Raw genomic sequence first — 16,576 nt, forward strand, 5'->3', positions numbered from 1 at the left:
AGAAAAAAAAGGTTCTGTAAGTAAATGAAGTGTGCAAAGGAAGTATGTGAGGAAATACAATAAAGACAAAGACAAACAGATTTTGTACAGTTCTAAAGTCAGTATTTGGTATGATCATTATTTTTGAAACCCAGCCTGATCTCTCTTTGGCAAGTTAATTTCTTTAAGCCTTCAGGAATAGTTCTGTATGTTCTTGAAGGAGAAGAAAGTGTTCTTTGGATGCTGCCTTTTGTACTGTTCTCCGTAAGGATGTTCCCAAAAAGCTTAATCTTGAGATCAGGGCTCCGGGGAGGCCATCGTGTGCTTTTGTGTCCAGGTATGCTTTTACTGTATTGCAAGTGTGTTTGGGATTGTTGTCATGCTGAAAAATGAAGCTCTTGCCAATCAGATGTTTTCCAGATCCGATCTCTCTCCTGACCTCCCCTGTACACGCTGACAATGATTTGAACTAACACTTTTGGATTCATCTCTCCACGAGATTGACTGATTTTCAGTCCAGTTCTTGTGTAATTTTGCATATCTCAGCCTTTCTCCCCGTTTCCCTTCATTAAGAATAATTCCTTGAGAGCCAACCTTCCTCTCAGACCTTCTGTGATGAGGGTTTGGCAAACAGTAGATGGATTAACTGTAGCCCCAGATGCATCGCTCAGTCCTCTTTCAGGACTTTTCAGTATTTTCCCCCCAATTTCTTAAGTACACAACTTTTATTTTCTGGTCATCTGCTACTTGTCCAGTTTCCTGACCTTTCCTTAAACAGATACTCCACACAACGGCACAATATATCATGGTGTGCCACCGCTTTTGGCTAATAGTTATTAGCCTTTCTTTATATTTATATAAAATATAAAGAAAGGAGGCATCACTCCAGATAATTAAAGTCTAAGAATTGAACCTCTTTTTTAATCTGTGCTTGTGCTCTGAGCATTTGTACAGTATTTGACAAAAATGTTACTCTTTGATAAATTGCACATAGATTGCACAGGAAGCTTGTACGCCATACTTTCTGCACTTATTTCCATTTTCATTCTACCCTCTGACTACACTTTACCCTCATAAAAAGGAAACATGCCAAACTTTCCAGACTTCAAAGACAATAAAACAAAGGATAACTTCATAAGGATGCATTTTATATAAGTATCTTCCTTAATCCCCAAACAAGATAAGCCACTATAGCATGAGAAAAAAATACAATACCAAATATGAATGGCTACTCTGTTGATGTCAAAATCTACATAATAGAGAATATGATCACATTTTGGGCCAAACTCAGGTTTGCATTGAATGCTGCAGTATGCACACACACACACACACACTGTAGGGATAGTGTTGACTCAGGAGAATTAGCAGTAGCAGCATCAGCAACGCCTTTGATCACTTAAATGAGATTTTTTGCTGCTTCTCTGTCCAAAAGCCAAATCGTGACAAGTGAGAAGTTTGTGAAGTGAAGAGAAGAGAAAAGCTCACTCATTCATGGTTTCATTTCCACCATTATCATCCACATCCCACCTCATGTCTCTGTTCATTGGCTAGAAAAAAATCAGATTCAACACAAATGGTTAAAAGTAGGATATATGACAGCGATAAGAAGATGTGGATGACTTTGGATAGCTGTTTCTCGCTGGTTACAGTTTTTCCTCAAACACTCATTCACTGTCCTCAAGAGAATTTATAAAAACAAAAAAAAAAAGCTATTCCAAGAAAGACAAACAGCTGTGTAGGAAGACTAAAAAGAGGCAAGAATAAAAAATGAGTTAATTATAGATTCATTTCAGATTTCCAGTAATCAGCAGTCTATCACAGCCGGCTCTGTTGTTGATGTTGCACGCATATAAATTCCCTGTTAATTTTAACAACAGTGGCCTAATTGTAAGCAGATTTTTTTCCCTTTCACTTTGTTTTCAGTCATTAAGTCACATTTTTTGTCTCCACTTTTAGGACTGCTAATAAATCCTATTTGTTCCCTTCCTTGAGACATTAGGATCACATAGCCCCCGAATTATTATTACTATGATTTTTTTTTTTTGTTTCTTTTCTAGTGATTTTTATTATCTTTTGGTTGGCATATTAATGCGGCACTACGGAGCCTCGCAGGGGACATGGGAGAAAAAAAAATTAAGTGGGACTTTTGCGTCTTAATTTTTTTTTCTCCCATGTCCCCTGCGGGGCTCCGTACGGCACACATTTTATGTTGAAAATGTTAGTGGCCGTTTTGTGATGCATTACGACACTGATGATAAACACACAGCTCTTCTCTAAACATATGGATATTATTGCTTTTTATCACCTCCACATTTTGTCATCGTGGACATATTCCCTTCCGGTGGCTATCCTCCCCCGGCCAGTCAAGTTTTATGTTTATCCATTAAGCCCGTTTATAGAAGTCATTGCTCATCCTAGTCAAGGATCGGAGGATAGTAAAGCCGCATGTAGAGATTTTTTATTATTATTATTATTTGTGGTGTGGGGATACATTCAATTACAGGAATAGGTTTTAGAGTTTTTTGCAATAACTGATTACTCATGAATTGTGGTCTCATCTTCATCTAAGTCAGGACACAAATAGTTGTGTTCGTATCTATCTAACACTCTGAGTAATGACACACACTGCAGGGAGGGGAAACTTCATTTATCCCGCACACTGCAAGGCGTTCAGGCCCTGGGGTAGCAAAGCAGTTTGATCCCCCCCCCCCCCTCCATCAATCTTTATTGTTTCAAAGACAATTCAGTGTTTGCTAATAGTTTCTTGTTTTCCTACAAACACAATATTTTGTCACAGACCTAAAAAAGTCGGCAAAGAAGGGGAAGTGGGGGAAGCAAGAGGTTCGGAGTGGAGAGCCAGAGGGCAGCGAGGTAATTTCCTGAATTACCTACCAGAGTGTTACAGATTTGATACTGGCACATGAGCAGAGTCTGCACAGAGGAGGAGAGCATAGGTCCACAGGTAGGTATGAGGAACAGGGCACAGGGAGTTAACTGTGAGTCAAAACACTAGGGAGCCTGAATAGTAATATCACGTAAATGGTGGAACGATTTGGCAATGAATGAGCGGAAGGACCGGCTTCTTATTGCAGTGGGTGAGTAATCAGTGCGTGTGTGCGGAAACCAGGAATAGCCTCGCCTCTGGAAATACGGAGCACAACGCGCACATGCTCACCGAGGAAGAGAAGTAGAGAAAGATGGAGCAAGAAGAGCAGGGAATAAATAGAAAAGGTGAGCTGTCACCGAAGAACCGGAACACCAGGGGCCATGACAATTGTCCCACTAGTACTGTGGAAGGTCCAGCTGGTACTTTGCAAACTGTGTTTTTATCTTAGGATTTCTTTCACCTTTGTTTGTGTTTCACACGGTCCTCTTGAAGGGAGACAAATTTATCTTATCATGGAGTAATAAACACTTGGGTCTTTAGAAATGTTTTTGGAGCCTGCGCATCATTATAATTCTTCTTCTAAGGTTTTATGAAAGTTATTGTAATTGAGGCATGGCTCAGTCCAACCAGTCTTTCTCATGACAAGTAGACATTGTCAGTAACCAGATTTTTTATGTTTTTACACTAGCCTTTGCTGCCAGTCGGAGAGAGAATTATTCAGTGTGTTCAATAGGCAGCATGCTCATACAGTATGCCCGCTCCTCTGCTGCTTCTTCATTAACGAATTACCTAAATGAATGAATTACCCTCAATACAAAAAAAATCTGAATAATCTGTAATGTAATAATGTGTTTCAAATTCATCATATGTACTCTCGTGTCTGCCAGAAGATGACACTGATAAAAGAAGAAATTGGAGACAAGAAGCATGTGGTTAGCTTGCGTACATTATGTAAGTGGCACCGCTGTTTGAAAATTGACTAACCAAGATCACTGTCTGTAGTTCAGTACTCAGTGAAATGTGAAATAAGGTCACAGTCACCTTTTCTGTACCTTTTTGTTAAAGCTGTGGATAATCAAGATTACGTTGTAACACTGATGGTGATGGCTGATTCATGAATTCTTATGTTCTTTTGCGTCTTGAGTCTTTTGATTTGCACCAAATCATAACAAGTCATTACATGGAAAACAAATGTTTAAACTGAGACATTTACAATTTAATAAAAAATATCAGCTCATTTTGAATCTTACGAACGCAACAAGTCTCAAAAATGTTGGGACGGGGGCATAAAAAGGATGGCAAAGTAAGTGTTACTAAAAAGAAACACTTGGAGGAACCCTTTGCAACAAATTACGTTAAATGGCAACAGAAACGTGAGTGGGTATGAAAAGAGCATCATAGAGAGTTTCAGAATGTTGTTTCTCAACAAAAACTTGAAGACTTTAAATATCACGTCATCTGCAGTGAATAACATCAACAGAGAAAATTTCTGAAGAAGCAATGCATTAAACAGTCATGCAGATCTTCAGACTTTTGCTATCTATGAAAACAGCCATAACTGTAAAGCATGTTAAAGCTCTATGAAGCAAAGAAGAAACCACATGTCAATGTGAGAAAAGTGGGAAACTGTTCTGTGGTCAATGATCTGAAATTTGTAACTGTTTTTCAAAAATATGGATCCTGCATTAACCCTTTAAGACCTACCATAGAACCAAGTCCGCCAGAGCTTATATTATATTTTTACATGCTGTGGAGCCATTTTTGGGAGCATTTCAAGTTGCTATACATCAATACAACCATTATAGCCCAGATTTTAATAATATGTATTCATTAAGTGCATAGTAATTACATAAATTGCAAAAAAGTGCAATAAACTACAAAAAAATTGAAAATCGTTTTTGCTTTTTTAACATATATTTGTAGTTAGAGAAATTTAAGAGGCTTATCCCTCAAAACTGTAAATACAAAAAAGTTGCACAAAATAGTTTCCCACCACAGGAAATTTATTTTGAGTGTCTTCATAGTTTTATTTTTGAAATACACCGATTTTTATACACTGCAGGAAAAACGAAAATAAATATTATACTGCAAATTTGCAAAAAAGCAGCATATGCATCAAAATAAACTATTTCCAGCAGTGCAATATGAGTCCTAAGCATCCCAGAAACGACACAGAAAGTCATAAAGTCAAAGATAACTTTTAAAAAGACCAGTATAGGCCCTGAGGCCCTGATGGTAAAAAAAAACTACATTTCCGCAAAAATGACGTCACTTCCGGTTTTGGGCAGGTAATGGCGGAAATGCAAAAGTTCGCGCTGACGTCTATTCCAACGTAGGAAGTGTTATGAACAGCTGATCGGATCGGCAAAGCGTGTTTCTGGAATATTATGTTTTTGTTCCTGCAAGCGCTTTTTATGCAGTTTTTGCAAAGCTTTGTGTGGAAGGAAACCGTGACCTAGGACAAGCTGATGGCATAAGATGTAAGTACAACTCCTCCGGTTTCATATGCAAAAAAAATTTTTGCGCTAGCTTACGTGGTTGCAGTGCTACCGGGATTTAAAAATAGTTACGCAAAATAGAGCGTGCCCGCTCCGATCGGCTCTAAAGGGTTAAAGATCAGTTTAAAAAGCCAGCATGTCTCATGGTATGGGGGTGCATTAGTGCCTATGAAACTGGCACTAATGCACCCCCATACCATCAGTGCTGAAGAGGTATATACAGATTTTAGACCAACATATGCTTCCAGCCAGACTATGCAGGGAAGGCCTTCCACATTTCAGCAAGACAATACGAAACCACATGCTGGACCCATTACAACAGCAGAAGAGACTGTGTACTGACCTGGCCATGTCTGCATTCCAAACCTTTCACCAAATGAAAATGTTTGATAGATCATGAAATGAAAACAATTTTTTTTATATTTTAAACATTTTATGCAAATTTTACACAGCATCCCAGCTTTTTTTGGAATTTGGGTTTTAGTACAAACTGCATCTGACAAATGTAAGGTTGCAGTTACACTATGACTTATCTTTATTTACAACCATCCTACATGCCACATAGCTTGTTTTACACTAATCTTTCATAACACAGATCCTTTATTCTTTTGATAAGTTTGTATGCATTAAAGTTTCCCCTCTCCGAAGTAGAAAAGATTTTTGCCTCGTGTTGCACAGCCAGAGCCCCGCTGGTGTGGTTAAAAGGAACCCCAGAGAAGCTGTGACGCTCCTGCATGGCTTCCAATCGATCCTATAATGGAGTTGTTTGTTGCAAATTGCAGTGGCACTAACAAGTCAGCAGGCTTATTTGACCCGTTTTTAATTATGGCAATTACACCAGATGCTAGCTCTGAATAGCAATGGGGGTCCTCCTGACCATGAAATGCACCATCCATTTTTGAGTCTGGTAAACAGGAGGTGTCTCGGGAGGAACTAAGAAAAAGAAAAAATACCCAGTGGGTAAATTTCTATATTTTATTTTAATGACAAAAAAAAAAAGTTTGCAAGTAAAGCAAAGCAGTGATGCACTCTGTCCCACATCCCACGTTTTAAAAATGACTTTTGATGTATTTTACTGAAAACAACAACAACAACAACAAAAAAACCCCAACCTGAACCAGAATCTCTTGTGGTCATGGTTTGGAAAGATTTGATAAGAATGTGATGAAAACCAAACGTTAATCGCAGTAGAAAAGTCTAAAAGTCTTAACCTTTCTTACCTGCTTTATTTGTAAAAGTGTGCCCCACAATCCCACCTTTTACAGATGATACTGAAACAAATTTAAAATAATTAAAAGTGTCCTATAAAGAGATTAAACTTGCTGTTTTTCTGCTGCTTTAGCCATGACCATCATTACAGTTGGGATTGAATATCCATTGGTTTATGCTGAGAAATTTCTAAGGTAAATGACAGAAACTGCTCGTCCATTACAGAGGAGACTCTCATACTTAGTATTAACAACACACTCAAGTTACACTGCACTCGTCAGTGTGTCTGCGTCACCTCTATCTCTCATTATTTCTTAGCTCCTTCATTATCTCACTGTCGTCTGTCTGCTATATGCGAAGCATGCTGTGTTAAATTGGGCCACAGCTTGAAGTAAAGCTTGGCCTGAGATCAGTGAAGCTGCTGGTTTGGACTCTAGCTGAAGTCAGCATGGCCCTGCCCGGGCCCCTCAGATCAGTTAGACACAGAAACTCTGCTTAATCAACTGGATGACAACTGTGAAGCTCGAGTTTCTCTCCCAGCTGTATCCCCTGCCATTAGTGAGCACTGGAAATGGAAAGAACATCATTTTATGTCTTTTATGGTACCTGAAATTTGAAGCCTTTACTTCAAACTGTTAGGGATTTAATGGGGATGAAGTTGTTGCTGTAATCATATGTTTCAGATAAGTCAAGAGACTCTTGACATTATCACAGAGAAAAAGAAAATGTTCCTGTTTTGCATGATCTGTAATAAATCATTTATGCAGCTTTTCAGTTAAGCTACTCAGTTTTTGGACTTCTAGATCACATGTGGTTGAAAAAGTGTCCTTAATGCAAGGAATGTCTTGGACTGTCACCTAAGACTTGAAAATAAAAGTGATTAAAGACAGCCCTGTCATCATGCAATAAAATATGAAGCCATAGTCGAACTTTTTTTCCCGCACACCAGATGTGTCAGGATTTTTCTTCTTGTCATTCGATCTAACAAGATTACAAATTACAGCGTATCTTTGAGCTCAGATGCATCAGAGGCCTGAATTTGCGTCACTTTCACGAGTCAAAACTGCCGGTAACAATTATTTCCATTGTTTATTCATTTGTTGTTTATTTTCTTGATTAATCAAGAGATCATTTGGTAACAGGACATGTTGTCTATTAAAATAATCCTTTTGTCCTAGAAGATTTTGACATATCAACTGCAAAAGCACATGTGAAAATGATGACATTAGGCATCGCTGCCAAGTATAGTTCGTGCTGGCTCACATTCACATTGTCATGCCTGTGTGACATGTTTGAATAGCACAAAGGTTCGAAAGCTCCACTCATCCGTTCACTAAGCAAATCAGTCATTTGTTGGTACATTTGATTCAATATACACTTTAATACAAAATAATTATGAAGCACAGCAAACTCTAGTACAGGAAATTGTACCCCACTTCAGCTAACTTCATGAATGTCGGCTTTTATGTAATCATCTCATTTAACACAACAAGTTAGGCGCTAATGCTGCCAGATAATGTGACTAGATTACTTTCTGAAAGTGATGCTCTGCAGATGTGTCTTTCAGTGGCTCATGTTCTCTTTTGCCTGAGCCAGAGGTTTTCAGAAAATAATATTAATCCTGCTTGAATCACATTTTAGACTTTAGCACTTCAGTCTAAACTGTAAATTATTTCTTCCTTATCTTCTTCTGCTTCTTCTTTTTCTGCTCTTCGTTCCATGGTAGCTATCGGTAAATAAACTGCTCCAAACAATGAAGTGAACATCTGATCATTGGTGCTGGGCTGTGAGCAAATGTCCCACTAAAGGATAAAGGACCTCATGCCACTATCATGAAGTGTGTTTTTGACAGTTTTGTCATAAACATACACGTCAGTAGCTTGGTGGAGGTTATTTGCAGTCCTCCTGTTGTTCCTCCTTGCACAAAACAGCAGGAGCCTCCTATGGCTCCTTGTATAACTTTCCATCTAATGGCATTTCCTAGTCCTGAGACTACACTAGGAGAAACAGCAAACCTTGTGACGGCATCCTGCAGGATCTGGACTTCCCCGGCTCCCTGAGTGGGCTGCAGATACTGTCTCATTTTACTAGTAGTAACTTGATTTTCTTATGCTAAGTTTGTGATAATATTAATTTCTTGTGTTATTATGTAGTTAGGGTTTAGTTGAGTTTTATTCTAGTTTTTGTTTCGCCAATGTCTCCTGTTTATGAGTCTTTCCTGTTTTATTTTGAAGAGTCCAGTGTTTCCATGTTCAGTGTGTTTTGTTTTACTTCCCCCTGTGGCATCATGTTCATTTGTGTCAGCTGTGTCTCCCCGGGTGTTTCCACTTCCCTCATTACCCTCCTGTGTATTTAAGTCCTCAGTCTTCCTTTGTTCAGTGTTGGGTTGTCTCGCTTTATGTTGACTCGGATTATGTAAAGGCGTTTCTGCTTCCTACTGTCAGGCTCTTGTTTGGATTATTTCAGTTACACTTTCGCATGTTCCCATTCAGTTTCGTGTTCTCGCCGTAATCATCGCTTTCATAGTCAGTAATAGTTTCCCCTGTTTTAGATCCACTTTTTTTGCCTTGCCTTGTTTGTCTGTTTTTGTATCAGCCGTATTAAAGGCTCACTTTTTGTTTGACATCAGTTAGTTTCTCCCGTTTAGACGGATAACTCTGGTGGCTGATTTTTGTTTTCCAACATAGTTTGATGGCAATTCAAAGCGACCTTGTGTACTGCTGCCAGCTGCTGGTGCCAGCAGCCTGGGCAGTTGAGACGAGTGGATTTGGCCATCATTCCCACTGTTTGTGATTGTTGGGTTGCTCTACTTGGAGTAACTGATCTTATATTTTACAATAAGACCAGTTAGTTAATTGATTGACTTAATTTATTCAGTTTGACCACCAAATGCACTGAACAGCATCTTGCACTTACATTAGCTACTTAGGTAGTGTTACTTAGTTAACATTACTGTTAAATTATAAAGGTGGGCATGCTTGTCACTGGGAGATTAATTGCATGCTGGTGTTATTGGGAACAAAATCCATTTTCTTCTGCTTATCCAGTTCAGGGTCGCTGGGGGTTCTGAAGCCTATCCCAGCTGCCAAAGGAAGAGGCGGGGTACACCTTTGAGAGGCTGCCAGTCCATCACTGGGCTATAAAAATATTTTCTCTTAATATTTTAATCCGCTTCTAGTAAAGATCTTGGTCCTCTGCATACACAGGGAGGCTAGATAAAGTGTGAGCTTGATCTCAGACTGGGGCCTTTGTAAACACTTTGTATTTTCCTTTCAGCTGTTTTCCAGGTTGGAACTGAAAACTCTCCTGGTCCTTCCTGATTGTTGAGACATTGTTGTCGGAAAGAGCATTACATCAAATGTAAAGGGACAGCTTACACTCCAATTCACACATTGTGTAGAGAAGTAATGGCAACTTGTTGACTTGCTGCAAATTCTGTTGGTTTAAATTCTGTTGTGTTTAATGAATTTGGCTGCTTTAAATTTAAAAGGTTGACACTGATTCACACTGTCAACAGACAAAGCATGATTATATATTGTAAATGTTGTAATATCCTCCCAGTGTAGTGGTTTACACATTTGCTGAACAAGCAAAAGTAGGAGACTCAAATCCATTTGGAATTGCATCGGAAAGGGCATCCAGCATAAAAAGCATCAGCCAAATAAAACAGAACAGAACTACTCACTGTGGTGACCCCTTGTGAATAAGGGAGCAGCTGAAAGTAGCTTTCAATATCCTCCAATAACACCCTCGGGCCTGAAATTTGAATTGCCTTATAAAAAGTTAATGCTACAGAGATAATTTTGAATATCCGGCACATTATTATGTAGCAGGTACAAGCAATAAAATATATGTTTATTTTCTTTCTGGGTATTCACAGTTATATCCGATCTATGAGTGTCAGAGCAGACTAATCCAAACAGAGCCATATCATTCACTGATTAACAGCCGTGCTTTGATAAGTAAAAGTGTCTGATAGGAGAGGAAAAAAGGCCAAAACCGATCTGAAACTGGGGTTTTCTGGTAATGTTTATCACATTTGCTTGCAAAACTGTCAAACAAAGAAGAATTCATTGACCAACAAATTTAACGATGACATAAAACTTAAAATCGACTGATGTTAAACAGGTGGTTGTGGTGTTCTCATTCCCAATTGAGTGAGTGACTGTTTCGTTTTTCAGCTTTAATTGTGGCTCATATTGTGATGAGGAAAGGGTTATATTTTTGAAAAGACAAACAGATGTAGACGGCTCTGCTCGAGGCCTGCGGAAGATTACAAAGTGAGAGGTAGAAAAGGAAGGAGTAGTGATTATTGTGAACTGTTAGCGACAACAGCCGAGTATAACATTTCACGATTTATGTGTGCAGAAAGAACTTTAAAAGCTAATTGAAATACAAACTATAGGTCACATAAAATTGTGTGTATGCTTGTTAAATTAAAAAGTCCAGAAAATAGTAATACTAAGAGATTTATAATGCACTCCTTCATGCTTAGTGATGGATTACTTTATGTAGCCCAGGTTTATGGCCAGACCTCCTCCTGTGAGATCTAATAGCGAAGGAGGCATGAGCTGAGACTAACATTTGGCAACACAGCAGATAGGAATCTAGCCTCAAATGCTCTAACTGCTCCCTCTGCAAAAACACAAACAGTGGAGTTATGCGATCCACAGAAGAAAATTATTATGTATTATGTATCTCCTTTTTTCTTTTGCGAATCAGACTTCTGGAAAGGCTTGAAAAAATATTCCCCGCTGAGGTCAAAAATGTCGACCTACACCCTCAAGGAGCTGTGGTTAGTGTGATTAGCAGCGTGGCAGGACTCGTAGCCAGATATAACATCAGCAGAGACCCGATCGCAGTCCTGGATTTGACCATAAATAAATGAAACACACCCTCGCTTTCCGCCTGCCTGGTTCATCCACAGCTTCCCTCAAAGAAACGCTTATTTAAAGGAATAGTTCAGCACTGGGAACGTGCACTTTTTTAAACTTCTCGTGCAGCTGAATTTAAAGTAATGGAAGGGATTGTGCATTAACCCTGTAAAAGCGCATTTTTGTTGAAAGTACTCATGTCCACACACAGAGCTTAAGCGCTCCATGAGGGAAAGCTGAGGTTTACGTCTGACCCCAGTATTTGTGCTGAGCTAAAGACCTGCTGGCTGGAGTTTTCAGGGAGTCACTGCAAGTGTTTAATGAGGCCATGTTAAGATTGGGCCCTGAGCTTCAACACAGCTTTCAGAACCTTTACATTTAACTTTACATAAAAGTCTAATGTGTGGACTAGAGTCATTATTTGCATTATTTGCAATATTTCTATTCTACACATGAGTATTTATAATGTATTATCCCCTCTCTAATCATTAAAACAACAAAAAGATTGGAATGGTTAGTCTGGTAACAATAAAAACACATTTTTTGGACTCATTAACTGTTAAAGAAATTATCATTATACATGTTCCTAATTTTACGAAATCAAGAAGTCCATAATAAACGAATAAAAGAAATTTATCAACAAAACAAACGACAGATTTTGGGCTAATGTGATAATAATGACATATTGTTGTTTTGCGCAGCCGTTAGACTTCACAGAGATTTTCTCCCTCGATTACAACATGGAATTTCTCCCTAAGGGCTATTTAAAAGGCCAGTTCATTACAATTACAAAAACTGATTATTTGCTCCAAAACATCTGGGGCTTTGCTATTTCTATCCAGCTGCACCCAAAATAAATTTTCATGATAAATTGCTGTGTTTGAACACGTTGCACAAACTCCAGCCGGCTGGGCGGGGGGACAAAAAATGAGGTTAGTCTTCGTGTCTGGATGTACTTAATGCAGGTGAGCAGACAAGACCTGTAATCAAACAGAAGGCTGTGTGCGGTGTTCATTTTAGAGAGGAGGGTGATGCGGGATGAAGTTTTGGATAGGATATTAGAGCCAGATGAGGATGATCCATCAGGAGCAGCGGTGAGAGCTGTGGTCTCATTTCCATGGGAAATTCAGCTAACTTGAAAAGCGAACTGTGTGCTGTGTACTTTCTTATGATTGCCCAATTTCATTTAATCTGGTCTTTCTCCACATCCTGTTGGGCACTTTAAAGTGTACTCTGCGCTTTAAGATGTTTTCAACCATGTCAGGAGAATCAGGCCCATTGTTGTCACAACAGAAGAATGTCCTCTTCAGACATGTTCTAATTATGCAAAATACTCCCTGGTTTCAATTATGGTGCCTGGGTAGAGCTGGCAGGGTGAAGAGCATTTAATGTTTGATCCAAGCAATTCAAATGTACATAATATTGCCAAAAGTATTCCCTCACCCATCCAAATCACCTATTCAGGTGTTTTTAAAAAATGCATAAAGGTGTCTAAAATCTAGGAGGCAAACTCCTTCTGCAAACATTTATAAAAGAAGCTCAGTGAATTCCAGTGTGGTATCATGATAGGATGCCACCTGTGCAACAAGTCCAGTCATGAAGTCCAAGTGCAGTCACTGCTAAATATTCCACAGTCAGCTGTTAGTGGTATTGTAACAAAGTGGAAGCGACTGGGCCTTCAGATTAGCTCAAGAACAGTGCACAGAGAGCTTCATGGAATAGCCGAGCAGCTGCATCCAAGCCTTACATCACCAAGTGCAATGCAAAGTGGTGTAAAACACACCGCTACTGGACTCGACGGATCACTCTTCTCCTTCTGGCATTTCGATGAACCAGTGTTGGTTTGACGGTTGCCTGGAGAACCTGTTCCTGTGTGACTGCAGTGCATCATGGGTAAAATATGGTGGAGGCTATGTCACCTTTTCCTTTGACACCTGGCAGGAAAGCAATGCAGATTTTGTTAACTTCAGTTGTTGGATTAATATTATGTATTTTTAATCTGTCCTCTCTCTGTCAAACTACCCTGATGTCTTGGCCAAGTTGTCCATTTTCTGGCAGTACAAAACTCCTCAATGTTATTTTAGTGCACGTTCAGACATTTTTGTTTTTCAAAAGTCTGGTTTCTGCATGATTTTCATGCACATCATTTTGGGGTCACCACCTTGCTGTTTGCTCTTTGACAAGCACTTAAAAGGCCCAACATATTTTCTGCCACATTGATGAAGTCCCTTCATTTTTCTTCTCTGATCTGGCTGCACTCAACAATCTTCCTTTGTTTCTCTGTGCTCTCCCATCATCTTTTAGATGCAACCCATTTTCTGTGACTCATCAGTGTGCTGCCACAGTTTCCCCAATTCCTCCGCTCTTCTTTCTACCTTTGTTTCAGTTCCTTATTTTTTGTTCATTTAGAGGTACGTTCAGGTGAGTTTTATTATCCTTCTGCATACTCAGTGCTTTTCCTTGATCGTTCATTATATTTCATTACAGTATTAGTTCCTCCTGTCTGCTCAGGAATTTTCCATTTGCGAGCGAATCTCCTCACTGCATTGCGTCAGACATTTTCAAATTTTAATGGTTTACCAGAAGAAAGGAAATTATATCCAGTCTTCTTTACCTCTAATGTCAAAATGAAGCATTGAACAAATTTCCAGACAGAAAACCAACAGCAATTTCACAACATGACTTGTACCAAAAAGTTCTAGGTCCCTTGTAAAAGTTGTTTTCCTCTCTCACATACACAAACTTTCATGAGCCTAAAAAGGTTTCAATCAGCTGGCCTTGAGCTCAGGTTCACAAAACTAATCACATGAGCTTTATTGCCTTACATGTGGTTCCTCTGCAAACCTACACCGACAAGCTGCGGGATCTGCTCAGCATTAACTGTTCTGTCAACATGTCTGGACCAATGAGGCACTGAAAGAAAGAGAAAAAGAAGAAAGAAGCGATTTGTCTTCTTTCTGTATCATGTATCAGTGATATATTAGGTACTTTTTGTTTTTTACACAGTTGTGTCAGATTTCTGCAGATAAGTTTGCTTTATATATGTGGGATCAGGGGAGTTGTTTACAGCGACTGGGGGAGGTAAAATGGAGAGATACTTCCTGATGGACCCCGATAAGACTGTTGAACACCCACACACACACGCACACAGTAAAGATGGGGAAAACACATCCTGACAGATGCAGACAGCTTCGCATTTCACTTTTATTAGATTAGCCATCAAGACCAAGTTGTTTCCTGCCGACAGTGGGGGTAAACAATGTTTTCACTGCTGCATGACAACATCTGTCAATACATCTGTCTGTTAACTAAACGAGTTATGAACTAATGAATTTGAAGGGGGCTAACTTGCGGTAAACTTTTAATGAGATTAAATGAGGGACGTGAATGGGAAACACATGCATGAATAAATCCTCAATTAATTTAACGACTTAAAGGTCATCTTCATTAGTTTTGCCTTCTGAATTTAGTTTTTTGTTTTTGTGCCATTTTTAGATGCATTATACCAACAACAACTAACAGAAAAACATGTTGAGAACGTTTTAAATACACTAATTAAAATGACACGTTGAGGGTTAAAGTGGCAGTAGGAAAAGTCTAGAAAAGGAAGAAAATAGGTAGCGCACTTCCTGCAGCCCTCCCCTCTTATGCTAAGCCCCTCCCATCAGACAAGCGCAGTCATACACCCTAAAATTACATTTGGACTGACCTTTGACTTCACAGGATTAATAGTCACTGATGGGTTTTAGTACTTCTTATTGAAGTTCTGCAGTCATGTGACTGGTAACCACACAAATTTGGACATGCAACACTCACTGTGACAATATAGGTCGCAGTCACGTAGGCTGAGAGAGCTGTCAGTGACCATCTGTGTGACCAACACCAATTGTGAGGGAAAAACCAGTTACCCAACCAGTTTCCGAGTGGTTGTTGGAGGTTGAATGGATAAGCGGGGCAACTCAATGTCTGATATTGTGGCGGACCACCAGGTGGCTCCACTCACACCCAAGTTGAAGGGAAGTGTTGGGGTGGAGATTTTGGCGCTCAATATATGTGAAGTTCTGAGAGTCAGTTAATAAAGTTGGAGTGAGACACAGAGACCTCTCCTGTCGTTATTACATACCTCCACAATATGTTATATTTTTGGTTGCTGTTTTTACCGTCTTGGAGCAACTGCCATTGTTTTATTAAGTGTTTTATCCTATTGTAAAGTGTCCTTGGGTGACTTGAAAGGCGCTCATAAATAAAATTTATTATTATTATTATTATTGTAAACACATCATTATTATTATTCTGATTCTCTGTTTCCAGTCTGCATCACACTTTTTCAGGTTATACTACAGCTTGACTAAGTGTTTGCAGACAAGTCAGCATCTTTTCAATGAAGTTCAGTTTAATTTTATTTATATAGCACCAAATCAGAACAACAGTTGCCTGCAGAGGGAGACGTTTCATTTTAAGTAAACGTGAAAAAATGTCTGTTTAAGCAGGAAAGTGTTTAAACAAAAATTATTAACACATTTCCATGTAAACACATATTACCTAGCTTAATCGTTTCTGGCAATTAAGGACCCTGGAATGTACTTCATACATGTTATTATTTCCCCCTGCTGGTAAGGCAGAGTGTGCATTTCAAGCTTGTGCCTATTACACGCTTTGCCGTGATATTGGGTTGTAAAATCCAACCAACACTTGAGAGGTTTCACTAAAATTTGACCCCAACTCTCATGGACTGGCCATTCTTGTGAGCTGTGGAGGGATGCCAGATGGTTTACACCTTGCCTTCACAGAAACTTATTGGTCTTTCAAAAGGATGAGCTAAAAGCACAGCTTATAGGAGGCGCTGGGATCTGAAGCTCTGTCAGACAACTAGGATTACAATATGACAAAAGATTAATATGGTTTTCTTTGTATAGTAAAGCCAAAAACATGTTACCTACCTGACACTTAAGGTCATAATATATATATATATATATATATATATATATATATATATATATATATATATATATATATATATATATATATATCATGCAGACAATGAATTCCTTACATTTAAAGAATTTTCAACATTTAACTCTAGCTATGAATTACATAACTGTTGTGGAAAAATTTCAGAAATATCGGAT

The 16,576-nt window shown here is 38.9% G+C and overlaps 1 long non-coding RNA gene across 1 annotated transcript; it reads left to right on the plus strand.

Moving 5' to 3' along the window:
- Window positions 1–297: 297 nt before the first annotated feature.
- Window positions 298–15,543, plus strand: LOC120740457. The gene is made up of 4 exons (XR_005697379.1): window positions 298–308; window positions 10,909–10,912; window positions 11,966–11,969; window positions 15,437–15,543. It is a non-coding gene; the product is annotated as an uncharacterized LOC120740457 (long non-coding RNA).
- Window positions 15,544–16,576: the final 1,033 nt, after the last annotated feature.

This window comes from Simochromis diagramma, unplaced genomic scaffold (genome assembly GCF_900408965.1).
Source record: "Simochromis diagramma unplaced genomic scaffold, fSimDia1.1 OVJJ01000304.1, whole genome shotgun sequence".
Taxonomy (NCBI): Eukaryota; Metazoa; Chordata; class Actinopteri; order Cichliformes; family Cichlidae; genus Simochromis; species Simochromis diagramma.